Source organism: Pelodiscus sinensis, unplaced genomic scaffold (assembly GCF_049634645.1).
Source record: "Pelodiscus sinensis isolate JC-2024 unplaced genomic scaffold, ASM4963464v1 ctg46, whole genome shotgun sequence".
Taxonomy (NCBI): domain Eukaryota; kingdom Metazoa; phylum Chordata; order Testudines; family Trionychidae; genus Pelodiscus; species Pelodiscus sinensis.
The window spans coordinates 621,945-647,902 of NW_027466036.1; the positions used below are offsets into that span (position 1 = coordinate 621,945).

At 52.3% G+C, this 25,958-nt stretch overlaps 11 non-coding genes across 11 annotated transcripts; 9 read left to right on the plus strand and 2 right to left on the minus strand.

Moving 5' to 3' along the window:
• The first annotated feature begins 2,965 nt into the window (after positions 1-2,965).
• On the plus strand, positions 2,966-3,039 carry TRNAT-AGU (transfer RNA threonine (anticodon AGU)). Its single transcript has one exon. It is a non-coding gene; the product is annotated as a tRNA-Thr (tRNA).
• A 2,120-nt stretch (positions 3,040-5,159) lies between these two features.
• Positions 5,160-5,232, plus strand: TRNAR-CCG (transfer RNA arginine (anticodon CCG)). The gene has a single exon. It is a non-coding gene; the product is annotated as a tRNA-Arg (tRNA).
• Positions 5,233-8,814: 3,582 nt separating this feature from the next.
• Positions 8,815-8,888, plus strand: TRNAI-AAU (transfer RNA isoleucine (anticodon AAU)). Its single transcript has one exon. It is a non-coding gene; the product is annotated as a tRNA-Ile (tRNA).
• Positions 8,889-9,897: 1,009 nt separating this feature from the next.
• On the minus strand, positions 9,898-9,969 carry TRNAE-UUC (transfer RNA glutamic acid (anticodon UUC)). The gene has a single exon. It is a non-coding gene; the product is annotated as a tRNA-Glu (tRNA).
• A 1,231-nt stretch (positions 9,970-11,200) lies between these two features.
• TRNAS-GCU (transfer RNA serine (anticodon GCU)) lies at positions 11,201-11,283 on the minus strand. Its single transcript has one exon. It is a non-coding gene; the product is annotated as a tRNA-Ser (tRNA).
• A 1,302-nt stretch (positions 11,284-12,585) lies between these two features.
• TRNAA-CGC (transfer RNA alanine (anticodon CGC)) lies at positions 12,586-12,658 on the plus strand. The gene has a single exon. It is a non-coding gene; the product is annotated as a tRNA-Ala (tRNA).
• A 2,244-nt stretch (positions 12,659-14,902) lies between these two features.
• TRNAC-GCA (transfer RNA cysteine (anticodon GCA)) lies at positions 14,903-14,974 on the plus strand. The gene has a single exon. It is a non-coding gene; the product is annotated as a tRNA-Cys (tRNA).
• Positions 14,975-19,197: 4,223 nt separating this feature from the next.
• On the plus strand, positions 19,198-19,269 carry TRNAQ-UUG (transfer RNA glutamine (anticodon UUG)). Its single transcript has one exon. It is a non-coding gene; the product is annotated as a tRNA-Gln (tRNA).
• A 3,088-nt stretch (positions 19,270-22,357) lies between these two features.
• TRNAQ-CUG (transfer RNA glutamine (anticodon CUG)) lies at positions 22,358-22,429 on the plus strand. The gene has a single exon. It is a non-coding gene; the product is annotated as a tRNA-Gln (tRNA).
• An 844-nt stretch (positions 22,430-23,273) lies between these two features.
• Positions 23,274-23,346, plus strand: TRNAK-CUU (transfer RNA lysine (anticodon CUU)). Its single transcript has one exon. It is a non-coding gene; the product is annotated as a tRNA-Lys (tRNA).
• Positions 23,347-23,779: 433 nt separating this feature from the next.
• TRNAV-AAC (transfer RNA valine (anticodon AAC)) lies at positions 23,780-23,852 on the plus strand. The gene has a single exon. It is a non-coding gene; the product is annotated as a tRNA-Val (tRNA).
• The last annotated feature ends 2,106 nt before the right edge of the window (positions 23,853-25,958 follow it).

Below are 25,958 nucleotides of genomic sequence, written 5' to 3' on the forward strand. Positions count from 1 at the left end.
AAATAAATCACAGTCACATGAGTGTAGATTATGAAACTTTGTAGTTGTTGTTGCCTTGGAAACTCCCCACAGACCTTCCCCTGGGGTCCCGGGCAGCCGCTCACATTGCACAGCTTACTTGGAGGTGAGGGTGACGTATAGACGTTCCCACCCTGTTGAGGACCAGCCTGCCGGAGGGATGTTCTGGCCACTTCCTTTCCTTGTCTCTCTCAGACTATGTCTGCATTCCAGGGCTGTGTCTACACTGCTGGCTTTTTGCGCAAGAGCAGATGTTCTTGCACAAAACCTTGCAGAGTGTCTACAGTGCAGGCACGTTCTTGCACATGTAAATGTATAGTACAGCACCAGAAAACAGGGCTTCTTGCACAAGAGTTATTCCTCTCCCCACCAGGAATAAGCCCTCTGGCGTCCCCACACAAACCCCCCCAGGCTGCTCTGGTACCGAGCCTGGCCCCACAGCTATGGGGGGGGGGGGGCGGGAGTGAGAGCGAGGTCCCCGGACCATAAGGCCCAAAGTCAAACCCGCGCATGCGTGTGATGGTGCGTTGGGGGTCCCACGTCTCCTGCACCCCGAAATGGCACAAACAGACTGCACCAGCCGGTGGAATAGAGGAAGTTTATTGCCTCTCCAGGATACAGCACGGCACAGATGTAATCTGGTCACAGAGCTCGGCTAGGATGCCTCAGGCCCCCTTGAGATGGGGGAGACTGGGCCCCTAAACTCCAGCCCCTTTCCCTAGGCTGTCTCCTCCATGCTCCCAGACAGCAACTAACCCACACTCTTCCAGCCCTGCCCCCCAGCCAGGGCAGCATCCACCAGAAACCCCAACCCCAACCCGGGCAGCCCCAGCCCAGCCAAACAGCAGCTGCATGACGCCATGGGGTTAGGCTGCAGCAGCAGCACAAACCTCTCCGGGCCTGGCCTGGCCTGGCCTGGGCTTCACGTGGAGCTGGGAGCAGCCCCCGGGAATATTCCAACCTGTCGGATGTTGGGCCCATGTGCCTGTGGGGTGCCTTTGTGGGTGTGTTCTTCCCTCCTCACTCCACCCAGGTCAGGAGGCATTATCTGTGGCCAGGCTGGGCAAGATTCACTGATGTATGTAAGTATGGGTAGCAGCGCTGCTGGATTGAAACATTTTTTCAGTAACTCCAGTTAACTTTCACAATGGCAAGAAAATGAGCATTTCTGTGCCCTTATTACAAATCTGAGTTTTCACAGGTGCAGGGACAGAGGGGGGAATAGGTCACTAGCGAGTCAGACCACAATGCATGGCAGCGGGCACTGGGATTCCAAACGTTAAGGCTTTGTTGCCAGATTGGCAGCATCACCTCTCAAAAGATGCAAAGTCTCTGGCCTTAAACCGAACAACTAAGTTCTCGGGCAGCGTTATTATTACCTGGCATCGGGGTCACTGTCATTATGATCTGAAGAATTTTCCACTGGTTTGTGTGTTGAGTAGGGCAGGGATGTTACATTTAGCTTCATTGGCTGTTACTACTCTTCAAAGGTAAAAGTGCTGTGGGGAGCATGTCTCCCCCCCTCCCAGGCTGCACATGAAGTTGCTGCTCCAAACAGCTGGGACAGCCCCATGCTGCACCTGTGCTGGTTTGACTTTTGGGCCTTATGGTTACTGGGGCCTTTGCTCTCACTCCTGCTCCACCACCACATAGCTGTGGGACCAGGCTCAGTACTGGGGTAGCCTTGTTGTGGGGTGGCAGCTGCTGGGTGAGTGGCTGTGCCTGGCTCCCGGCAGCAGGGTGGGTTGGTGGGGCAGGAGAGTTGGGGGAGTTGGGTTTTGTGTGGGGACGGCATCACCACCCATCTAGCACTTGCAGGGCATCAGTGTGTGGGGAGCGGGTCTGTCCAAGGGGCACACGCATGCTGTGGGGGAGGGGGCATGGCAAGGCTGAGGGGCTGCAGCTCAGCTTGTGGGAGTTGGGCACAGCTGAACTGGGGGAGGAGGTGCGGTTGTGATGCACCATCCTGTGCTTCTTGTTGTTCAGGCTTTGGGTATCGGTGCACCGTCTGGGGGCTCTGCTCTGGCTGTGCAATGGCCTTGCCTCCTTCTCTCTGGCTGTTGGTGCTTCCTGATGCTCTCCCTGGCAGGCTTTTGGCGGGTGGGGGTGAGGGGTGGGGCTGAGAGCTGGGTGCAGGCCGGAGGTGCACAGAGGGGCTGTGAGAGGGGACTGCAGAGTGTACTGGTGAGGGATTTGAACACAGGATGAGGAGGGGCCCTGGCATGAGGGGCACAGACACAGGGGGAAGGGTTCTGGCTGGGGCAGTTGGCTGAGGGGGCCCAACTGGCTGGAGTGGGCAGTAGGTGAGTAAAGCTTTTTTTTTTTTTTTTAATTTTGATTTTTGTATCATAACACATGACTGGAATATTGGCGTTTCCTCAGCTATGAAATGATGCCCACACTGGGACTGAAGTGGAGAGGGACACAGGAGACAGGCTTGTCAGGAGCCTCTGAGTGAGGTTGCAAGGGGTTTCTAATCAAACTCCTTAACCACTTGGCCACCACTACTGTGAGAGACCGATCTCCTCTACTTGTATGTGAACAAAAAATTTGTTACTTACACTTTGGCCAACTCAGTTTGTGCAGGTCAAAGGAATTCTCTCTTAATTCTGTGCCCTCAGGAAAGGACCAACCTGCAGGAGGCCAGGCCCACACCTGGGTCTCCAACCCAAACCCTGGGAGCCAGGGGTTTACAATCCAGACAATCAATGTTTGCTGCATTTCTCCCTCCCCTCAGCGATGCTAAAGCTCAAGGCCAACTCTACAGTCCCAGCGGCTGGGGGAGATGTGCATGTTAGAGCCTCTGCCCGCTGAGCTGTAACTTTCTGTGCCCAGGGAGCCAGATACCACCAGGGCGGGAGGGAAATGGGGAATGGCTGCACTTTGGGAGGCAAAGGTGTTGTCTGGGACCATGGAGTAGAACAGTTTCAGCAGGTTCCCTGAGGAGGGCACCATGGCTTAGCTGGCTAGAGCACCTGTCTAGTAAACAGGAGATCCTGGGTTCAACTCCCAGTGGTGCCTTGTGGTGAACTTTGTTTACTTTTTCCTATGTCTTTCTGGCCTCTGACACTCCAGCACTGGGGCACTTGAGCCCTTCAGTCGGATTCAGACCAGACCGGTCAGAGTCTCTCGTGCTCATCGAGGGGGATTCTGCACTTGCTGCTTTGGGAGCCAGGGTCACATTGCAGCGCTCCCCCAGGGATGTTTATTTCGAACTAGCACGTCTATACTGCAGGGAAACCTCAGAATAGTCTGAGGCAGGCTCCCCAGTGTAGAAAACCTGTCTCAGAGGAATAAGTTAGTATGTCCACAAGGAGGGGCTAGTTCAAACTAGCAGCAGTAGCGCATCTACACAGGCCTTATTTTGAAATAGCTAATTTGGAACAGGTGTTATTCTTTGTAGAATGAGGTTTGCAGAAGTCGGAATAAGCCGTCTGATACTTCAGAATTATTTCAAAGCTCCTGAGTCTCTCTGTTTTTGTGCTTCTGAGCCATCCCTAGGCTGGGCTGTAGTTCCTTTGAGATACTTTATTCTGATCTGTCAGGGTGTGAAACTCAGAGTCAGGGCATAGGGGTCCTGTTCCCAGGGGTGCCCCAGGCTGGCTGTGTGAGGTCAGACAAGGCCCTTTGCCTTTTTTCCTCCTTCTGTCCCCCTCCTGCCTGTCCCATGGTGGGGAGAGCTGTGTGAGGGTGTTGCTAGCAGCACTGAGTACTAGGAGGTGTCCTGTCACCTGGGCTCCCTGTAGGGCTGCCAAATGGTTTCTACAAAAATACCGGACACACTTGACATGACACCACAATCGACATTATTGTTATTATTATTTAGAAACTACCGGTCATTTCTATTTCTATTTTCTCAGTTTGTTTCCTGAACAGAAAGCTCAAATCCTGGACTGTCTGGTTCAAAACTGAACATCTGGCAACCCAGCTCCATGTCAGCAGGGAAACACAGTCGAACAGCTCCCCGCATATGCTGGCCCAGCCTTGTGTCTGCTGGTGGGGCTGCCTCCCGCCATCAGTGGGGCCTCCTGCCCCTGACTTGCTGCAGCAACTGCCAGTCTGCCCGCACCCAGGCCTGGCGGCCATGTCCTGCTGTTTCTTCCTGAAACTGCAGTTCCTGGGGCTCCTCTAAGTCAGTGGTAACAAACTGCCAGTCCACAGACCAGCAAGGGGCCAGGAACCCCTGCCTGCCGGCCAGAGGTGAAAAATAACTAAGTAGAAATACTTGATCACACTGCTCAAGACCTTTTTTGGGTGTTTGTACTTTACTCAAGTCATTTATTTTTGTCACATTTTGACGTTTAATCAAGTTGGGTTTTTTAGACAATATTGTACTTTTTACTCCACTCCCATATCCAGAGGCGCTGGGTTACTCACGACTCGCATCGTTCTGCTTTGCTAAAGCCCAGCTGCATGTGCAAGCACCAGTCATCCAAGAAACAGCCAATCCACAAGCACAATGCCCCTGCCAAGGAAGAAGCCTTTTAATAAACTGCTCCAGCACCTTGTCATTCAAACCCAGTATCCCTGCAGGCTCTGCCAGCCTGAGTCCGGAGCGAGCAGGGCGGCTGCCCAGGGGTGATATGAGCAGTCTCATATGACCTTACCTGGGGCCAGGCAGCTAAACAGGAGGGGACCCAGCAGCTGGTGTTAGGGGGGACAGAGGCACTTACTTGTGTCGGGTGAATCCTCTGCTCTGGGGGGAGCAGCAGCAGGGGGGAGGATGCCGGGGGCAGGGGCTCCCCATTCTCCCTGGGACAGAGGCCCCTGTGGAAGCCCTGTGGGGGGAGGTGGGGCAGGCTGTACTGGAAGAGGCTGGGGGTGGGCGGCTGAGGGGGATGGGGATTGAAGAGGCGTCTGTGTGGGCACTTGGGCAGCCAGCTCGTCAGTGAGCAGCAGAGCACACGGGCCCGTCGCCCCCCAGCCGAGCCCCCCAGCTGCTCTCCCAGGGCTGTGGCCGACCAGCCTGCACTACTGCCAGCCCGGGCTCAGCTCTGCCAGCGACCTGCCCAGCCGCCTCCCTGCCAGGGGCTGCAGACATGTCTGCTGGGATAGAGAGGAGGGACGTGTCTGCCCAGCCAATGTGAGGGGTGAGCCTTTGGGACAGAGAATTTCTGTCCCATCTCCTTGCTTTTTGCGTGGCCCCAGTGGCCTAATGGACAAGGCACTGGCCTCCGGAGCCAGGGGTTGTGGGTTTCAGTCCCACCTGGGGTTTAGAACTGTGACCTTCTGAGGGTTGATTGGAAGCCCTGGCTTGTTTTTTCCCCATGGGAACTGAGAGATGGTTTTCCCAAGAAGTGCCACATCCCATAGAACAGCTGCTGTCTAGTCCCACCAGCTCCAGGAGTGACTCTGACAGAGGGAGGGGGCTGCAGCAGAGCAGGGTCTGTCTGGTGACAGGGCAGAGCCTGAGGAGGGGCAGCTCTGGCAGAGGCTCAGTAGGAGCAAGGGGGAAGCTACTTTGGCCTGGCCCTTTTACAAAGCCCTTGAGCAAGGGGCTGGCATTGGGGGAAAGTTCCCTCAGTGATGGGACAGAGAAGAGGCTGGTCTAGGAAGGCGCCATTCTCCCTGCTCTTCCAACCTGGGCAAAGCAGCCTGCCCCAGGCACCTTCCATAGCTCAGCTGGCAGAGCAGAAGCCTGAAGCGGGTGCTTGGCAAGTGTCCTTTGGCTGCTGGTTCAATTCCAGCTCAAAGGAGAAATTCTTTTCCTCCCCCTGGCTGCAGGCCCGGCCTTAGGACCAAGCGGCTGCCTTGGGTCTGTGCCCTCAGAGCCCGATGCTACAATTGACAAAATGGTTTTGGGTTCCAGCTGCCAATCAAATGCCTTGGGCTGCGCAGGCCTTGAGTCATGGCAAGAGCTGGAGGGGAACGGTGAGCGGCTGCACTTTGGAATGGGAAGGGGGTGTCTGGAACCATAAAGTAGAACAGTTTGAGGACTGCCTTTAGGGAGGGCACCATGGCTTAGTTGGCTAAAGCACCTGCCTTGTAAAGAGAAGATTCTGGGTTCAACTCCCAGTGTTGCCTTGTGGTGAGGCCAATGTGTCTCTTCTTTCCACCATATCCCAACACATGTCTGGAATTGGTTTTACCTTTTGTTGAGTTTGCTGGTGTCCTCACAGTGGGAGTAGGATGGCAGCAAAGAGCAGGAGCAGTGTGTATTGGTGCAGGTGCCCTCTTGGTTTGATTTAGAGAGTCGTATCTAGACTTGCTAAATCAAACTCTGGGAGATGGATTGCAGCAGAAATCTCCACCTGAGTGAAGACATGGCCTAATGGTGCAATTAGTTAGATGCTGACAACGGCCGCCCTGAGCCATTCTAGTGCTCCGGGCATGTGGCACTGCCCCCGGGCTCACAGTGCATGTGCGGCTCCACCCTGGGTGCACAGTGCATATACAGCCCCTCCCGCTCCATGTGTGGAGCTTGTGGTGGCAGGGACAGTTGTGGAGTCTGGGATGGAGACACCTGGGCAGCAGCGGCCGCAGCTTCAGGACAACAAACCTGCTGACCAGCAGCTCCAGGATAAAGAGAAGGAGGATTCCAGGAACGTTGTGACCCTCCCCCTGGAACTGGTCCCCCAGATGCAGGAGGCCTCCCAAATGTCTTCGGGCACCCGGGAGGGAACATCAGGTGAGTGCTGTGAGGTTGCAACACACACAGGGCAGGCGGGAGCACAGGGGGTGATGCGCTATTGTGACGTGTCATGCTGATTGTAGGTGGGGGGACACCACACATGTGTGACCCCATAGAGGGCCGTCCTCCCCCCACCATGTGTGCAAGGCACCACCTGCTCCTGCAGAATGTGCTGCTAACAGCTAATTTCCTAACACTGGAGGCAAGCAAGCAAGTGTAATGGGGGTGTAGCTCAGTGGTAGAGTGTTTGACTGCAGGCAAAGTGGTTCCTCGTTCAACTCCAAGTGCCTGCTGAAAGGTTGGTTAACTTCATTGAAACCTTTGCATCTCCAATTGTATCACATTCTGAATTTCTGCTGTGCAGAGATTCCTAAATTACTGCAAACCCCTAGGCTGTGTCTACACTGGGCCATTTATTCCAGAAAAGCAGCAACTTTTCTGGAATAACTTGCCAGCTGTCTACACTGGCCCCTTGAATTTCTGGAAAAGCACTGACGATCTACTGTAAAATTGTCAGTGTTTTTCCAGAAAAACTATGCTGCTCCCATTCAGGCAAAAGTCCTTTTCCGGAAAAACTGTTCCGGAAAAGGGCCAGTGTAGACAGCACAGTAGTCTTTTCCACAAAAAAGCCCCGATCGCGAAAATCACGATCGGGGCTTCTTTGCGGAAAAGTGCGTCTAAATTGGCCACGGACGCTTTTCCGGAAAAAGTGCTTTTCCGGAAAAGCATCCTGCCAATGTAGATGCGCTTTTTCCGGAAATACTTATAATGGAAAACTGTTCCATTATAAGCATTTCCAGAAAAGGCTGCCAGTGTAGACGTAGCCTTAATGTGTTCCTGTGTCAATGCACATAAACCAGGCAAACCCATCTCAACTGAAACAAGTTCAAATCTGCTGTGTGTCTGGTTTCTATTCCCATCAGTTCAGCAAGGGTGTGATCTGAAGGTCCTTGGTCTACCTGGGCTGTGCTGTGCAGAAGAACAAGAATCACACCCAGTGGGGGAGGAATGGCCACAATCAATCTTCTGGAGTTTGATTTAGCAAGTCCAACTAAGACTCACGAAATCAAATTCAGAGGGTACCCCACCAGCTTCCAGTAATTCTGCTCTTTGCTCCCTTTGGGTTTCTGCAGTAGGGACACAGCCAGGCTCAACTGAAGGAAGCCAACTCTCGCTATGTAGGGTATGTTTACACTTGCACCCTCTTTCCAAGAAGGGATGCAAATGTAAAGACTGAAAACTGTAAATGAAGCCACCAGGGACACATACAATGGGCCTGCAAAAAAATGAACCAGCTGAGAACTTTGCAGAGAACAGGCCATAGCCCTGCTGGGAGAGGCTCCATCATGCACAGACTCTGTGCAGGGCCAGACTGCTGGGAGAAGGCTCTGGCCATGGACTTTCCTCCCCTCTGTGTTACCTCCAGCATCTGGGACTGAAAGGGACGTGGGCTGCAGGCTGGTCCTGCCCAGCTGCCTTTCCCAGTGGGAGCAGAAAATGCTTATGGAAGGGCCCACACATTGTCCCAATGCATTCACCTGGGGGCCTGAATTCTTGCTGCTCCTGGGTTCACCCAAATGCCACTTCTGGGGGGAGGGGCGGGCTCCCCAGCTCACACCCCTCCTTTCACAAGCTTGCCAACGGGGTTGATTTTCCTCCATCTCCCCTTGCTTGCTGCTGCACTAAAAGAAACCCTGAAACCAGCCCCGTCTCCTGTCACTGGAGAGATGGCCCTGTGCTGGGATATGAGAGAGTGTCCCAGTGATGCTCCTCGCAGCCCAGGAGAAGAAGGGGGCTCTGGGTGGAAGGTCCCAAGTAAAGCAGGTCCCAGAGGGCATGAGCTGGGCACCAGCTTGGCCCAGTTGAGTGAGGGGAGATTGGTCCCATCGTGTCAAGGGCAGCGCTCAGGACTCTGCTGCTGCTGGCAGAGAAGAAGCTGGAAGGCAAGGTGCTGGCAGCAAGAGATTCCGGCTGCCTCTTTGCCCTGGGTCTGCCGGCCGCCAGCCACCTTGACCAACCCTCAAATCAGCTGGACTAGCCAGCCCACGTCACAGTAAGTCGCTAGTGGCCCTGTCAGAGAAGAGCCATTGGCAGCTTCAGAGACGTCCCTGCTGCTGCCTGAGGAGCCTTTCTTGAAAGGGCCCCTGGTGAGCTGCTTTTTTGTAGGCCAGCTAGCTCAGCTGGTTAGAGTGTGGTGCTAATAACGCCACGGTGATGGGTTCAAGCCCCATGCTGGCCACAGGGGTGTTTGGTTTGGTGACTTCCCTTCCTTTGGCTGCCTGCTAGGGACAAGGAAGCAGAAACAAGCAAAAGGCTGAGAGCTTTGCAGGAAGCAGGGCAGAGATCTGGTAGGGGGAGGCTCCAGCCTGCACAGCCCCAGTGGCTAAAAGGGCCTGGGCCTGGCTTCCTGTCCCCAAAAGCAGGGGACCTGATGCCCAAATTCCTGCTGCTGCAGTGGCTACCTCAAGGCACCAGCTGGGGGGCAGGCTCTGGAGCCCAAGCCACACGGGGAGACTCAATATGACCTGGAGGCCTGGAGCGTGTGAGCCCTGCACAGAGGCTGCTGCTGGGGGCCTGCTTCAGTGGCCCAGCAGCTCAAGTTCCCCTAAACCAGCTTCTCCTCCTGGAGCCACCCCCCCAGCGCTGCTGAGGCCCCTGACATGAGGCAGTGGGACCATCAGAGGAAGGTGCCAGCCTTAGCCCTTCCTCCCAGCCTCCTCCCCCTCCCAGGGTCTTTCCCCAGCCCCTGCCCAGTTCTACATTCCCCACATAAAAACCAGAGAGTTTGTTCTTTCAACAGGGAAAAGGGAAAAGTCCTGATTGTGTTGGCGGGTGGGCAGGGTAGTGGGAAAGGTGGTGTGTTGGAGGGGAGACACAGAGGGCAAAAAATGAGGAGTAAAGTTAGTTGGAGCCAAGGGGCTGGGTTTAAACTACTGCAGAAAAAAGGACTCTGGACTCTGCCCCTGGAGCTGCCTTGTCCTCTCCAGAGCCCTTAGGTTGGCACTGGGGAGGCCTGAGCCCAGGCAGTGCCCAGCAAAGGGGGAGGGAAGGGAGGGAAGGGAAGGGCTGGGGGATGTTCTGATAGGCTGCTGGCACCATTAGACCCCTTTTTTTTTAGCAGTGAGGGAGAGGTGGGAAAGGAGCCTGAGTTAACCTCTTGGGTCACAGCTGCTGTAACATGTGGCAAGAAAGTTGACTAAGGCCATGAAAGTTGACTATGGAGTTGTTTGGTGAGAGTTACCAGGTGCTTCCCTGACTGGGAATTGAACCCAGGCTACAGCAGTGAAAGTGCTGGATCCTAACCACTAGACCATCAGGGACACATAAAGCATGCTTCCTTGCTCACCTACACTAGCCTTTCGCAGGCCATTTAATGTCCACTTCAGGATGAGGGGTGGTCCATTCTCCCTTGCCCAGAGGGGACAAGAACAGCCAAACAGAACATCAAAGCAGCCAGACTGGGCCATGCCAGTTTGCCAGACCAAATAACTAGCCCCCCTGCTCTGGAGTCTCTGCCTCTCATGGGCCTTCTCATCCTCAGGCTCCGCTTTGTCTCCAGACAGACCCTGCTCTGCTCCAGCCACCTCCCTCCTGCTGTCACTTCTAGAGCAAAATGCATCCCCTTCATTCTGACTTTGCACACCTGGGATTTTAGCACTCAGATCTGCACCTAACACCAGCATTGGCTAGTGAGAGGTCTGAACAGCTTCTGCAGAGAGAGTGAAAGAGAGACAGCCACTGTGGAGCATCCTTGCCAACTGTCTCAGAAAGCAGAGGAATGTAAATTCTTTGTCAGGTGGGACAGTGCCAGAGACAGAAATTCACCTTCTAACTGTCCCTTCTTCAACTTTTAGCTCCTTACATAGCCCCTTTGAAGAAGCCAGATACACAGGAAGGGCTGATCACACCCCTCTGAAAATCAGCTTTCCATGGGTATCGGTAGCTGGCTCCAAATCATGGGACTTGAAATCTCGTCTCCCTCCCGAAACCAGGGAAGTGTCTCCCACCTCTGCAGCCTCCTGAGACTCTATGGCCCTGTCTGTACAGCAGGGACAGCAACACTCACAGCCCCACAGGAGGGCCCCTGGCCTAGCAATGTGGCCCCCTGAGCAGCCTCTGATGTTCCCTGTGTGAGCCCCAGAACCAGCCCTGAGTGACGGGGGCAGAGGGGGAGCAGCTCACACATGCCAAGGGGCTGGCCAGGGGCAGGACATGAGCCCTGGGAGGCAGCAGTGACATCACAAGGAACTTTTGCAGAACCTCAGCTCATTGGCTGGGAGGCAGTGACCTCACAGAGGGACCATGACAACAGCCAGGTGGGACAGGCTGCAGGGCTGGGGCATCTCAGAGACCCCCCTGGCCTGGCTGCCTGGAATCTCCTTTGGGAGGTTTCCCCTTGAGGGCAGAAGGGATTGAGGGTCCCAGCTGGGAGTGTCTCTGTGGAGATTTCCCCTTTCCCAGGCTGCAGTGGGAGGGGCTGGGGCAGGCAGGGATACAGGAGGGGCTGGCACTGAACCTCTGAGAGAAGCAAGAGGAAAGGCTGCCGACACCCAATGAGGATGGAATTCGAACCCAACGTGTGCAGAGCACAATGGATTAGCAGTCCATCGCCTTAACCATTCGGCCACCTCATCTGAGCTGGTAGGATTTGCTTCAAATCACCTGAAGTCAGCACTTCAGGGAACCTTTCTACCACTTGCTGGCTGGCCAAGGACACCCAGGGCAGGAAGATTTTGGCTTTTCACAATGTTCCCTGGGCTGTTGTACAAAGCTCAGTGCTGGTAACAAACCCAAACACCCCCTGGCTACATCTACCCTGCAAACTTCTTGCTCAAGAACTCTTTTGTGCAAAAGGTCTTGCCCAACAGTGTGTCCACACTGCCATGTGCTGTTGCACAAGAGAAGTGCTTTTCTCTAAAAGCAGCCATGGCAGTGTGGATGCTCTCCTGTGCAGGAAAACTCTGATGGGCATTTGAGATATTCGGCTTTCTTGAGCAAGAAACCCCTGTTGCTGGTCCACACTGCCTCCTTGTGGATGAGTTCTTGCACAAGAGGGCTTATTCCTCATGGGGAGAGCAATAACTTCTGTGCAAGAAGCCCTGTTGTCTGATGCTGCACTATACATTTACTTGCGCCAAAATGTGCCTTCAGTGTAGATGCTCTGCAAGTTTTTACACAAGAGCAGTTGCTCTAGCACAAAAAGTCTGCAGTGTAGACGTAGCGCTGCAGTGTAGACACAGTCTGAGAGACACAAGGAAAGGAAGTGGCCAGATCCTCCCCCAAGCAGGCTGGCCCTCAACAAGATGGGCACGTCTACACATCACCCTCACCTCGAAGTGAGCTGTGCAATGTGAGTGGCTGCCCGGGACCCCAGGGGAAGGTCTGTGGGGAGTTTCCAAGGCAACAACAGCTACAAAGTTTCATAATCTACACTCACGTGACTGTGATTTATTCCTCCACTGGCAAGTGTCTCTGAAGGGATGAGAAATGCAGGGCCCAGGTGCAGGGAGCCGGGTCACAGTCCTGGCTGAAGCCTGGCTACAGAGAGAAGAGGCCAATGCAAACAGCCCCATGGCAGTGAGGGAATCAGTACGTGGGTGGGTGAAGCTGGGGGCAGAGTTCAGCTCTAACTCACTAGGGGTGCATCCCATAGCTCAAAATTATCAATGCGCCTATTTTGAAATAGCTTATTTTGTAATTTGGGGCTGGCTACACAGCACTTCGAAATAAATCCCCATGCAGGGATGTCGGAATAGCGAGCCTGTTATAGCTTGAAATAAGGGGCTTGCTCTTAAGACGCGTCTGTGTGATATGAGCACCACGTCCTAAACCTCCGAGCTAGCCGGCCCACGGGTGTCAGTCTCACAAGTAGCACTCGCAGGGATGTTGTGGGCTCTGGAACAAGGTGGGTGAGGCAGTAAAGCCTTTTGCAGGCAGGGGAATTAGCTCAAGTGGTAGAGCGCTCGCTTCGCATGCGAGAGGCAGTGGGATCGATGCCCACATTCTCCAATTACAGCTCTCTCCTTTAATTTCAGTGGCCCCCTCCCTCTTCCTACGTTCTCTCCCAAAAGAGACAGACCCCCCTCCCCTCCCCCAGCACTTGCCATGCTGCAAAGCAGAGAGTGGAGATATCCAACTCACCAGCCCATCAGGCTCTGGGGTGCAATGGAAAGCATGTTGGACTTCTAAGCTGTAGTGGTTAATGTGAGTCCAGCAAGACATTCAAAGATTGTGGGTTCAAGTCCCACCAGAGTCACTTTAGCTGCTTCCTCATTTCCAGGATGCAGCTTTTACAGACCAGTCAATCCTTAGGCTGACACTGGGGTGGGCTGGCATCCAGGCAATTCCCAGCAGACCCCATTAAGGGTGGAGGGAAGGGCTGGTCCTTGGGCTGGGGTGGGGGTTGTTCTGAAAGGACCATTTTGTCCCTCCCTGTCTCCTACTAGTGCTGAGCAACACTCAGGCTGTGACACGGCTGCCAAACACCCTGGACAGTTAATAATGAGCCAGACGGGTTTGTTCGCAGCTCAGTGTGCGGAGCCTTAGATGAAACATTTAAAGGTCCCTGGTTCAATCCCAGGCTTTGCCATGTCTCTCGGTGCAGCAGGGCCCTCTCTGCTCCCCTGGCCATGCTCGTGCCCTGTGACATCCCCTCATCCATCCTGGCAGCAGCCCATCTTTGCTTCTAAACCTCCCTCAGAGTGGCTGCTTCTGCTTCCTTGGCTAAAGTCCCTCCCCCTGTGCGTGTGGCTGGCAGGGATTGCTAGAGGGATCCATTTACATGTAGCTTCACTGAAACCCCCCTCATTGGCCTGCGCCCAGGTCAGTCCATGTGTGTTAAAGGGCCTCAGGGAGCACAGAGCAGAGGGATCCCCTCGACACACACAGTCCCAGCCCCAAGCCTCCCCCATATCCCAGGTCCTGTGCCCTGACTTCTCTACCCTCCCACATCCTCACCCCTGCCCTGAGCCCCCCCCCCCCACTCTCACACACTCCCCAAATCCCTGCCATGAGCCTCCCACACTCCACACTTTAATTTCTCACAGGTACTGTCCTATCACAACCTATCACAACCCCTCCCCCAACTTCCTGCCTTGAGCCTCCCCCCGCCCAAGGGGTGGTGCCCAATAGAACAGGCCCTGTAAGAAATGTGTCACTTTCACCCCTGGGAGCAGCTCAGCCATGCAAAGGGGCTGCCTGGGGCAGGGGTGGGTGTGGCAGTGACATCACAAGGGCCTTTTGCAGCCCCTCAGCTTATTGGCTAATGGAGGTTGGGAGGTGATGACCTCACAGAGAGTCCATGACAGTGGCCAGGTGGGACAGGCTGCAGGGCAGGGGCCATCTCAGAGCCCCCCCCCCCCCCCCATGGCTTTGCTGCAGGGAGTCTCCTTGAGAGTTGCCCTTGAGGCCTTTTCGGAGCCTTCTCCTTTCCCACGATTAACTGACTTAGAAGGCCGACGTCTCTGTGGAGAAGGGAAGAGATTCCAAGAAGACCATTGTACAGGCAGCAGCAGAATTATTTCAAGTGGTAGCAGGGGAATTAGCTCAAGTGGTGGAGAGATTGCTTGTGAGAGGTAGTGGGATCGATACCCACATTCTCTAATGAGGGGAGAAATTTCCAATTTTTGTTTTTGCCAGCCCGGGGGCTAAGTGGCTCCAGTATCCCCCCCCCACCCCGGTCCCCACTTCCTACTTGCTCTCCCCAAAAGCCAGCCACGTTGGGCCAGAGAGCTGCTGGACACCAGCCCTCCTGGGCCTGACAGTGGCAGGAGCACTGGAGACAGGTTGCAGATGGGGCAGAATTAGCTGCATTGGAAAAGTGCTGCCTTTGCGCATGAGAGGTAGCAGGATTCACTCCCATCTTCTCCCACCGGCTCGCTGGTGCTCAGGGGTTGGCCCCTTTCCTGTGCCCTAACTCTTATTCCCACAATGCACTTTGTGCAGGGGCCATTGGTCTTTCTGCCAAGGTGCGTGGCTGGGAGCCAGGACTCAGGACCCTTCCTAAGATATACAAATCCCCGCCCCCCACAACCCTCTTTTCCACTCACACTGTCTGGCTGCTGCCCACATGGAGCTCAGGGGCCAGGTGGGTGACTTGCCTTGCAGCTGTGACAGCATCAGACCCCTGCCACCCACCTGCTCAGTGTGGAGACCAAGCCCAAGGGTGGCACCTGGGATGTGAGTTACACAAAAGCCTCTTGTCTCTTGTTCCTTGTCCAGTTCCCAACATTGGCTACAGATGCCAGTTTCTCTGGGGGTGTAGCTTAGTGGTAGAGTGTTTGACTGCAGATCAAATGGTCCTTGGTTCAAATCCAAGTTCCCCCTTGAAAAATTTCCTTCTAGTGGAAATATTTTCCTTTCCAGTTCCATCACAATCTGGCTTTACATTGCTTGAGGTTCTTGACATTAATAAGAACCCATAATGCAGAGCTACTCAACTTTGGAAGCCCTGGTGGCCACAATGAATGGCATTTCACCAGGATGGACAGGGCAGGTGTCCCTAGTTAGTGTATTACAGGAGCTGGGAATGGGTGACTGCAGGGATCACTTAACAAGTGTCTGTCCTGAGGATTCCCTCGGGACAATGAAATTGGCTGCTGTTGTGAGACAGGATCCTGAGCTAGTTGGGCAACTGGCATGGCCCAGTCTGGCTGCTTTGATGTTCTGTTTGGTTTCTGTTCTTGTCCCCTTTGGGCAAGGGAGAATGGCCCCTCATCACCCTCATCCTGCGAAAGGCTAGTGTAGGTGAGCAAAGAGGCATGTGTCAGGTGTCTCTGGTGGTCTAGTGGCTAGGATACAAAACTCTTGCTGGTCTGGTCTTGGTTTGATTCCCACTCAGGGAAACCAGCCTGATGTTTCACTTGGCCACTGTCTAGTCATTTTTCTCACCTCTTTGTCTCATTGTCACATGTTACAGCAGATGTGACGCAAGAGGTTACTTCAAGCTCCTTCTCCCCACTCCCAAGGCAACACTTGCCATTTTCACATTGGGAAGAGCTGGGTGACTCAAACTGCCCCTTCTCTCTCCTGCATGGGCAGCACTACAGGAAGAGGAAGAGGGGCTGACACTCTGCTCCATGCTTCCTTTTTGCTGTTTCCCCTCTCAGGGCTTGTTTCTTTTGCCTTGTTCATAGCAGGTAGCTACGCAAAGGCAGGGCACCGAACCAAACAGCCTTGGCACCAGCATGGTGCTTGAACCTACAACCTTGGCATTACTAGTATCAAGCATTAAACACCCAAGCCAGCAGCGCCACAAGAGAGCTGTTGGAAAAAACACTACAGACAGCTACAGGGACGTCTCTGCAGCTGCCAAGGGCTTTTCTCTGATGGGGCCACTAGTGACTCTCTGTGATGTGGGCTGGCTAGTCCAACTGGTCTGAGGCTTGGTCAAGCTCATCTTGCCCTACAGGGCCACTGGCAACAGCTGCTCTCTGGTGTGCTGCTGTGGGGAAAAGCTTCCCTGACAGCTGCTGAACTAGCTTGGTGGGGACAGTGTTAAACTGAAGATTTAAAGGTGTCTGGTTCATTTCCTGGCTCTGGCAGGAGACCTTTGTTTCTGTGGCTGAGCTGTTGGTTGGGTCCTCTGTAGAGAACCTGTCTGTCCCCCCTAAAAGGGCCTTGCCTGCTCTGCCTCATCCAGGGGAGGGGAAAAGAACTCTCCTTAGAGGTGGAGTCAAACCAGCCACCTAGGGGCAGCTGCTCCAGTCCTCTGCTCTATAAGCTGAGCTATGGAAGGGCCTTTTGGGGCTGCTTCTCTGTCCAGGTGTCTCTGTCCACAAGGGCAGGAACAGAATCCTGGAATCACCTTCTGCCCAGACTCACCCTCTTGGAAACAGCTGGTTGCAGAAGGTAAGGACAGAGGGTCTGTGCCCATCTGCCAATAGCTCCTGGGGTGGGGGGCAGGGCTTTGTGTGTTGTATCACATGTGACATCACAATGCCCCGATGCACATGGCTTGACACCCCCTCCTGGAGCAGCAGCAGCAGCAGGCTGGGAGGGCGGCGCGCTGGGATGGAATAGGCTGTCAAGCCTCTTTGGCTCCTGCCATCTGCTGCTACATGGCACCAAATTTTGGAAAACCCTGTTCTCTGGACACGTCCCTTCTGCCTCGTAGAAAGAGTGTCCTCTTCAGTGTGGATGTGGCACTGAAAGAAGTAGAAGGGGATTGACAGGGGATGGGGAGTGTGGGGAGTGTCTCAGGGGTTTTTTGCTTTGGTTGGAGGTGTGGCCAAAACACAGACCTCGCTGTGAGGAAGATTTGAACCTTTGCAGGGAAACCCTATTGGATTGCAAGTCCAACGCCACTCGGCCATCACAGCTGTGAGCTCAGCAATGCTTCGGCAACAGCAAACAAAAGGTCTGAGGGCCACATAGTCGTTCCCTTCGGTGGGGCCCTGCTAGTCTGTAGCTGTGAAAGCTTAAAAACCAACAAATGGTCCTAGAATGAGAGAATCCTGCCTTGTGTCCATGTTCGCTGTCCCAGAGAGTGGCCCCATGACTAAGCTGGCCCAGGCACCTGCCAGGTACGGGGGAGGTGAGGGAAGCAGCCCCCAGTGGTGCCTGCCCAATGTATCTGCTCTTCCCACCATCCCCCCTTATGTAGCTGGAGGCAGCTTCCTTCAGTTGAGCTTGGCCATGTCCCCACAGCAGGAAGCCAACGGCAGCAAGAGCAGATTTCTGGCCCCTAGTCAGGTGCTCTCTGGTCTTAGTTGGACTCACTAAATCGAACTCCAGAAGGTTGACCGCAGCCCGTCCTCCCCAGCTGGGTGTGGTTCTTGTTCTTCTGCACAGCCCAGCCCATAGAGACCAAGGACGTGCCAATGGGCATCTACATCACACCCTTGCTGAATTGCTGGAAACACAAACCAGACACACAGTGGGTTTGAGCTGGTTCCAGCTGAGGGATGGGTTTGCCTGGTTTATGTGTATTGGTGCCAGAAAACATTAATGGTTTGTATTCATTTAAAGAGTCCACATACAACAGAAATCCAGGAGGCAATAGAACTGGAGAGGTACATGTTTCTATTCAAGGAAGATTTCCTAAGGGGGCACTTGAATTTGAATCAAGAACCACTTGATCTGCAGTTGAACACTCTGCCACTGAGCTACACCCCCACACAAAACACATACCTGCACCCTGTATTGTGCACTAGGCAGGTGTCGAAGCAAAAACACGCTCCTCTGTGTTTAGGCAGCTAACAAACAGCTTTATTAATTAATAAAGCACAGCATGAGCCAAACGTGGTCACAGTAGAGCCGGGCCCAGTAAGGCTGCTAATACAATCAATCCTAGTATCTTTATACCCTTAACCAAACAGTCTGACATCAGGGCATCCAATTACAGAAATCCTCAATTAAATTTGGAAAAAAACAAAGCCTTATCAACAAGATGGCAGACAGGTATGAGGGAGTGCATCTCCTGTCCCAGCCAGCCCAATTAACACATACCAATAGCCCATCCTGTAGGCCTCTAATCACGGGGTGACAGAAAGTTCACTCTGGTCTACGTGCTTGAGAGAAAAGCTGAAATGGTTTCTGATATACAAGATGGCTTCTAGCTAAACATAAAATAGCTTCTGCACAGGGAACACGAGGCTTTTGTGTAACACACATCTCAGGTGGGATGGACTCTCACTGACCCCAGACTGAGATGGACCCTAATGAGGAATTTGTCCTGAACGCAGCAGAGCTGGGGCAGGACACAGGTTCTGTCCACACAGAAAAGTTATTTTGGAATATGGCCATTTAGAATAACAATGCCAAAGTCTGTGCAGCAATTCCGTTAATGTGAAATAATCTGAAGTAAAAGATGGTTTATTCCAACTTCTGTAAACCTCATTCTACAAAGAATAACACCTGTTCCCAATTAGCTATTTCAGAATAATGCGTGTGGAGATGCTCCACTTCCGCTATTTCAAAATGGCCCCTCCCTAGGCCCATTCTAAGTTATTTCTACCAGGGCTCTAAATCGAGATAACTCGTCTACATTAGCGGAGCCTGACTCGGACTCATTCTGAAGTTTCCCCGCAGTGTAGACGTGCTATTTTTAAATCACTGTTCAAGAATAGCTTATTCCAAAATAAATGTGCCGTGGAGATGTAGCCAGAGAGTCCTGAGAGATGAAACTGTTGGGCTATGTCTACACTCGCGGCTTCTTGTGCGAGTAATATGCAAATGAGGCTAAGCATGGAATCTAGCTGACCCTCATTTGCATACCTAATGAGCCACCATTTTTTCAGAAGAGGCTCTTGCGCAAGAAGGAGTGTCTACACTGCCCCTTCTTGCACAAGAAAAACCCTCTTACGCAATGCTGTTCTTCCTGAAAAGTAATAGATGTAACTCCTTCTTGCCCAAAAGCATCTTCTGAAAAAAATGGTGTCTCATTAGGTATGCAAATGAGGCTTGGAGATATTCCATGCTTAGCCTCATTTGCATATTACTCGCGCAAGAAGCCGCGAGTGTAGACATAGCCTTGGTGGGAAGCCAGGAGAGCAGAGGCCAGCCTGAGACCTGAATGTCCCAGGTTCCCAGGAGAACCTGTATATGTAGGTCCCATGGTGTAAGGGGCAGCACTCAGGACTTTGAATCCTGCAATCTGAGTTCAAGTCTCAGTGGGACCTGCTGGGCTGGTTGCTGTGAGCTCCTTGTGCTCCATGGGTTTTACATTTTTTGTGCTGAGATTCCCCAGGGGCAGTTTTACTCCTGGGCTGGGTGTCTGAGGCAAAATGGAGCTTGGTCCCCAGACTGATGAGACTTCTGCTCAGGTGCCTGATGCTCTCCCAGCTTTTGGTCAGGTCATCTGCTCAGCCCATGCTGGAGGCAGCCAGACAGTGTGAGCTGAACAGAGGGTTTGTGTGTGGGGGGGTTCTATATTTGGGGAAGGGTCCTGGCTCCAGGGCAGATGGGCAGCAGGAAAGGGGCCAGCCCCTCAGTAGGGCAGACAGAGCCTGAGTGTTGCTCAGCACTGGTAGGAGACAGGGAGGGATAAAACGATCTAATGGCACCTGCAGCCTTTCAGAACAACTCCCAGCCCCAAGCGCAAGAACCAGCCCTTCCCTCCATCCTCACTGGGGTCTGCTGGGAAGTGTCTGGACTCAAGCCCACCTCAGTCTCACCCTAAGGATTGCCTGTTCTGTAAAAGCTGCGCCCTGGAAATGAGAAAGCAGCTAAAGTGACACTCGAGGGACTTGAACCCACAAACTTTGAATGTCTAGCTGGGCTCACATGAATCACTGCAGCTTAAAATAGTGATAGAAAAGTAGCCATGTTAGTCTAGGGTAGCTGAAACAAAATACAAAAAAACCCAGTTTCTTGCCATTTTAACTCAGTAAGGACATTATCTCAATGACTTAATTACCTGCATCCTGCTTCAAAAGCCTTTTAAAACTGCACTTTAAAGGGAATCTTCTGAACTGTTATTCATGCTAAAATTCGACACTTTACGGTGGGGTCCTAACAAAGACTCTAGTTATCTTACCCATTACAAAGATAGCTTCCCCAATTATCACCTCTAATATCATTAGCTCACAGACATTTACCTTCCCCCCCGCATCCCCGTTCTGTTCTGAAATTTGATTTGTCCTTTTCATATGTGTTTGGTTTTTTTAAGTGTATCGTTTGGTATATATGGTTGTGAAATTTTCTTCCACTATTAGATCTGAGGAAGTGGGTCTGGCCCACGAAAGCTCATCATCTAATAAACCATCTTGTTAGTCTTTAAAGTGCTACATGTTGTAAAGCAGGCTTTTTCTGTCCACGGCCTTCGCCTATAGCCCATCCTGCCACACAAAACCCAGATACTCAGGGGAGCATGGGAAGCACAATGCAGTTTTAGTGAATGGAATTTAACCTTATAGGCATCCTGGAACTCAAAGGCACCAAGAAAATAGGGAGGTGAGCATAACTAGATAACGCCTAGCTGAATTTAGAGATAAGCCTCATTTGACCATAGCTTGACCAGTCTTAGGGGCTAGGGAAAAAGCAAACATAGGGTAATAAAACACAATTGTCTTACACTAACTATGCCCCATCTGGTCCTGTCCACGAGGGGATCACGCATACATCACGAAAATTCCTATAGGGCAGTATTGTCATACTACCTCATCACTAGCCTATCAGGCCCTGCCAAATGCAGACCCTAGCATGGCACAGACACTGAAGTTTTGTATAAAAGACCCTCTACCCCTTTGTTCGACGGAGGTTCCGTGTATTGAGGGCACGTGTCTTTTTTTTGCCCGGCTAAAGGTTTGATCACCCTGAGTCTGCCTCTCCACCCTTTGAATCAAATATAGGGGTGCACGAGTCCTGAGCATGCTCCGAGTTCTAGCGTGTCTCTGTGTTGTTATTGTTTCCAGATTAGTAAGTATTGCTTAAATGTATTGGTTATTGGTTTAATTAATAGTTAAATTGTGTTAATTTCACTGTGTAATTCTGTAAAGTGTATCTAAGTTCTGTTAACCACACTGTGTAAATTGTATAATTTTGTGTTGTATAGTAGTGTGGTATTTAGGTTAAGTATAAGTGTTAGAAATAGAAGCCCCGGAGTTGTTAAGTTGTAAAAGTAGATTTATGACTAACTCCACCAGCTGTCCTAAAATAACCATAGAGGGTCTGGCTTAGGACGGTTCTTTTATTATCATTACTTTGGCTTTGTTTTTTGTATTTTTTATTTGTATGCTGCGTTGTCTTAGGCAAATTAGGGATAGTGATTTGATATGAGTGAATTGTAATCAAAGAATTGTAATCAGTTGGGTATAATTGTGCCCAAGCTTTTCTATGCAGTAAAAGTACTGAGCAATTGCTAGTTTAAACACCTATTTGGTAATTATTGGTTTTGACCACTTAATAAAGATCATTTGTTTCACCATCATCCAGTAGTTTTCACTGGGTAGTCGGCTTTAACCCTTGAGGCTCACATCACATCACAGAACCAAAGTGTAACACTACATAGTCCTGTATTTTGTTGTAGTTTAAAAGTCCAACATGCTTTCCAGTGCACCACAGAGCCTGATATCTCCACTCTCTGCTTTGCAGCATGGCAATTGCTGGTGGCAAAGAGAGGGGAGCCAGGTCTGTCTCTTTTGGGAGAGCAGGTAGGGGGCCACTGAGCCCCTGACAGTGACAATTAGGGGTAAGAGCTGAGCTGCAGTTGGAGAATGTGGGTATCAATCCCACTGCCTCTCCCTTGCTAAGCAAGTGCTCTACCACTTGAGCTAATCTCCTGCTACCATTACACAGCCCTTCTTGGAGGCTCTTCCCTTCTCCACAGCGACGTCTGTCATCTAGGTCAGTTAGTCGTGGGAAAGGAGAAGGCTCCGAAAAGGCCTCAAGGGCAACTCTCAAGGAGACTCCCTGCAGCAAAGCCATGGGGGGGGGGTGTCTCTGAGATGGCCCCTGCCCTGCAGCCTGTCCCACCTGGCCACTGTCATGGACTCTCTGTGAGGTCATCACCTCCCAAACTCCTTTAGCCAATAAGCTGAGGGGCTGCAAAAGGCCCTTGTGATGTCACTGCCACACCCACCCCTACCCTCCAGGGCTAATGTCCTGCCCCAGGCAGCCCCTTTGCCTGGCTGAGCTGCTCCCAGGGGTGAAAGTGACACATTTCTTACAGGGAGTCCTGGGAGATGAAGCAGCTGGAGAGAAGCCAGGAGAGCAGAGGCCAGCCTGAGAGCTGAGAGTCAGAGGTGCCCACTGCACTGTCACACCACAGGTCCCATGGTGTAAGGGGCAGCACTCAGGACTCTGAATCCTGCAATCTGAGTTCAAATCTCAGTGGGACCTACTAAGACTCAGGGGGTTGTTACAAAGTTCAGGTGCTTTGGCTTCTATTCCCTGAGATTCAACAAAGAGATTTTTGTTCCTCTTGCTGGGTGTCTGAGGCCACTGGAGCTCCATCTCCAGAAGGAGCAGACCGGCGGGAAGGGCCTGATGCCATCACAGCTGCAGGGCAGGTCACCCACCTGACCCCTGAGCTCAGCCTGTGCTGGAGGCAGCCAGACAGTGTGAGCGGGTCAGAGGGGGGATTGGGGGAAGGGTCCTGAGTCCTGGCTGCCAGCCACGCACCTTGGCAGAAAGACCAATGGCCCCTGCACAAAGTGCATTGTGGGAATAAGAGTTGGGGCAGCAGGAAAGGGGACGGCCCCTCAGTACCAGGGAACGGCAGGAGAAGATGGGAGTGAATCCTGCTACCTCTGCCATGGCTTGGCCCCGGAGGGCTGGGGTCTAGTAGCTTTTCACCCCAGCTTTGTGGGAGGCCAAGTAGGAAGGGGCCTCTGGAGGCTCATAGCCCCCTGGCCTGCTGTGTCTGTGGAAAGGGGGAAGAGGACACATACCTCTCACTGGGGAACAGGGCGCATGGATCCCACTCGTTCCTGCAGAAAATGAAACAGGCTGAGCATTTTGCGGAGAACAGGCCAGAGCCCTTCTCCTGTCCCTGGAGAGATGGAAATGGGTCCGTTCCTTGTGGGGAAAGAAGTGGATGAGTTGGGAGTGGGGTTCGAGTTCAAACCCTCTCCACAGAAGCAGAACCCCACATTAGGGGCAAGAAAGAGCCTTGAGTCAGGCAGTGGAGAACACTTGGCTCCTGTTACCCTGAGATGGGATATTAGGAAACTTTCCCCACCCAGCCTGGCTAGCTCAGTTGGTAAAGCATGAGACTCTTAATCTCAGAGTCATGGGTTCAAGCCCCATACTGGGTGGTCCCCTTCCTTAGATCACATTCTCAGCCTGTGAGCAATTGGCTCTCAGTTTTCACCAGGCTTTTAGAAAGAAAAAGTCTAGTCCTGGGGTCCAGCTTTAGTAGAACCAAAGAGAGAACCAACGGCAATTTCCATCTTCTGAGGAGAAGGGAAGAGGATTTTCTTCTCCTCAGTTCTAGCCACATCAGCCCAGGGGGGAGAAAAAATAACCCTCCGCCCGCTGATTGTCCCCCGTCAGCTTCTGTAGCTTCACCTCCTTCCACAGCAGCTCCAGCTTTGAGCTACAAATCTCAAGGGGCTGGTGAGGAAATGAGGCGCTTCCCTGAGAACAAGAGGTGGAGTGTTCACAAGGAGCATCCCCCTCCCCTGCAGAGCAGGGTGTTAGAAAGAGCCAGGAACAGAACAGTCAGACAAGTTCCACCCCTGGAAATGTGTTTCTGTGGTGTAGTGGTTATCACGTTTGCCTAACAAGCAACCGGTCCCTAGTTCAAAGCCAGGCAGAAACATAGGGTCTTCTCTTATTGCGGTGCCCAGGTAACTGCAGCTGCTGCTGACCAGCCTGTTGATGAGCCCAAGGCTCATGTGACCGGGGGGGGGGGGGGGTAACGTCAGCTGATAATGCCCCTGGGTGCCAACCTGGGGAAGCCAGATGAATCAGGCCAGGCAGCTGCTTGTGCCTTGGCCTCCCCTGCCCTGGGAGGCTGGTGCATTGGGCCGGCTCTGCCTGCTGCCTCCCTTGTGTGACTTGCCCAGTGTAACAGGCCAAATGTCCGAAAAGCCTCTTCTAAAAAAAAAAGCAGAAGAAAAAGCTGCACAAATTGGGTTTTGAAATGTGCGTAGCTTTTCCCAGAAGAGCAGTGTAGGGCAGACATAGCCTGAGTGTTGCTCAGCACTGGTAAGAGACAGGGAGGGATAAAACGATCTAATGGCACCTGAAGCCTTTCAGAACAACTCCCAGCCCGAACCGCAAGAACCAGCCCTTCCCTCCATCCTCACTGGGGTCTGCTGGGAACTGTCTGGACTCAAGCCCACCTCAGTCTCACCCTAAGAATTGCCTGTTCTGTAAAAGCTGCGCCCTGGAAATGAGAAAGCAGCAAAAGTGACACTCGTGGGACTTGAACCCACAAACTTTGAATGTCTAGCTGGGCTCACATGAATCACTGCAGCTTAAAATAGTGATAGAAAAGTAGCCATGTTAGTCTAGGGTAGCTGAAACAAAATACTGAAAAAAACCAGTTTCTTGCCATTTTAACTCAGAAAGGACATTATCTCAATGACTTAATTACCTGCATCCTGCTTCAAAAGCCTTTTAAAACTGCACTTTCAAGGGAATCCTCTGAACTGTTATTCATGCTAAAATTCGACACTTTACGGTGGGGTCCTAACAAAGACTCTAGTTATCTTACCCATTACAAAGATAGCTTCCCCAATTATCACCTCTAATATCATTAGCTCACAGACATTTACCTTCCCCCCCGCATCCCCGTTCTGTTCTGAAATTTGATTTGTCCTTTTCATATGTGTTCGGTTTTTTTAATTGTATCCGTTGATATATATGGTTGTGACAATTTTCTTCCACTATTTGATCTGAGGAAGTGGGTCTGGCTCACGAAAGCTCATCATCTAATAAACCATCTTGTTAGTCTTTAAAATGCTACATTGTCCTGTATTTTGTTGCAGCTTAAAAGTCCAACATGCTTTCCATTGCACCAGAGAGCCTGATATCTCCACTCTCTGCTTTGCAGCATGGCAATTGCTGGTGGCAAAGAAAGGGGAGTCGGGTCTGTCTCTTTTGGGAGAGCAGGTAGGAAGAGGGAGGGGGCCACTGAGCCCCTGACAGTGAAAATAAGGGATAAGAGGTGAGATGCAGTTGGAGAACATGGGCATCGATCCCACTACCTCTCACATGCTAAGCAAGCGCTCTACCACTTGAGCTAATTCCCCTGCTGCATTTATAGAAGCCTTTTTGGAGCCTCTTCCCTTCTTCACAGTGACGTCTGGCATCTAGGTCAGTTAGTCGTGGGAAAGGAGAAGGCTCCGAAAAGGCCTCAAGGGCAACTCTCAAGGAGACTCCCTTCACTGAAACCCCCCTTGTTGGCCTGCGCCAGGTCAGTCTGTGTCACTGGCTCAGGGGTTTCTCCCCCCAGTACGCTGCAGAGAAAGCCCTTGTGTGTGAAAGGGCCTCAGGGAGCCCAGAAACCAAGTTAAAAATAAACTAAAAGGAAACATTTTTGCGCCCAGTGGAACTCCTTGCCAGAGGATGTTGTGAAGGTGAAATCTACAAGAAGGTCCAAAACAGAACTGGATAATTGAATGCAGGAAAGGTCAATCAATGGCATTTAACCAGGATGGACAGGGCAGGTGTCCCTAGCTGGTGTATTCCAGAAGCTGGAAATGGACAATTGTCTGTTCTGAGGATTCCCTCGGGACAATGAAATTGGCTGCTGTCATGAGACAGGATCCTGGGCTAGCTGGACAACTCACATGACTCAGTCTGGCTGCTTTGATGTTCTGTTTGGTTTCTGTTCTTGTCCCCTCTGGGCAAGGGAGAATGGACCCCCCCGCCCATCCTGAAGTGCACAGAAAATGGCCTGCGAAAGGCTAGTGTAGGT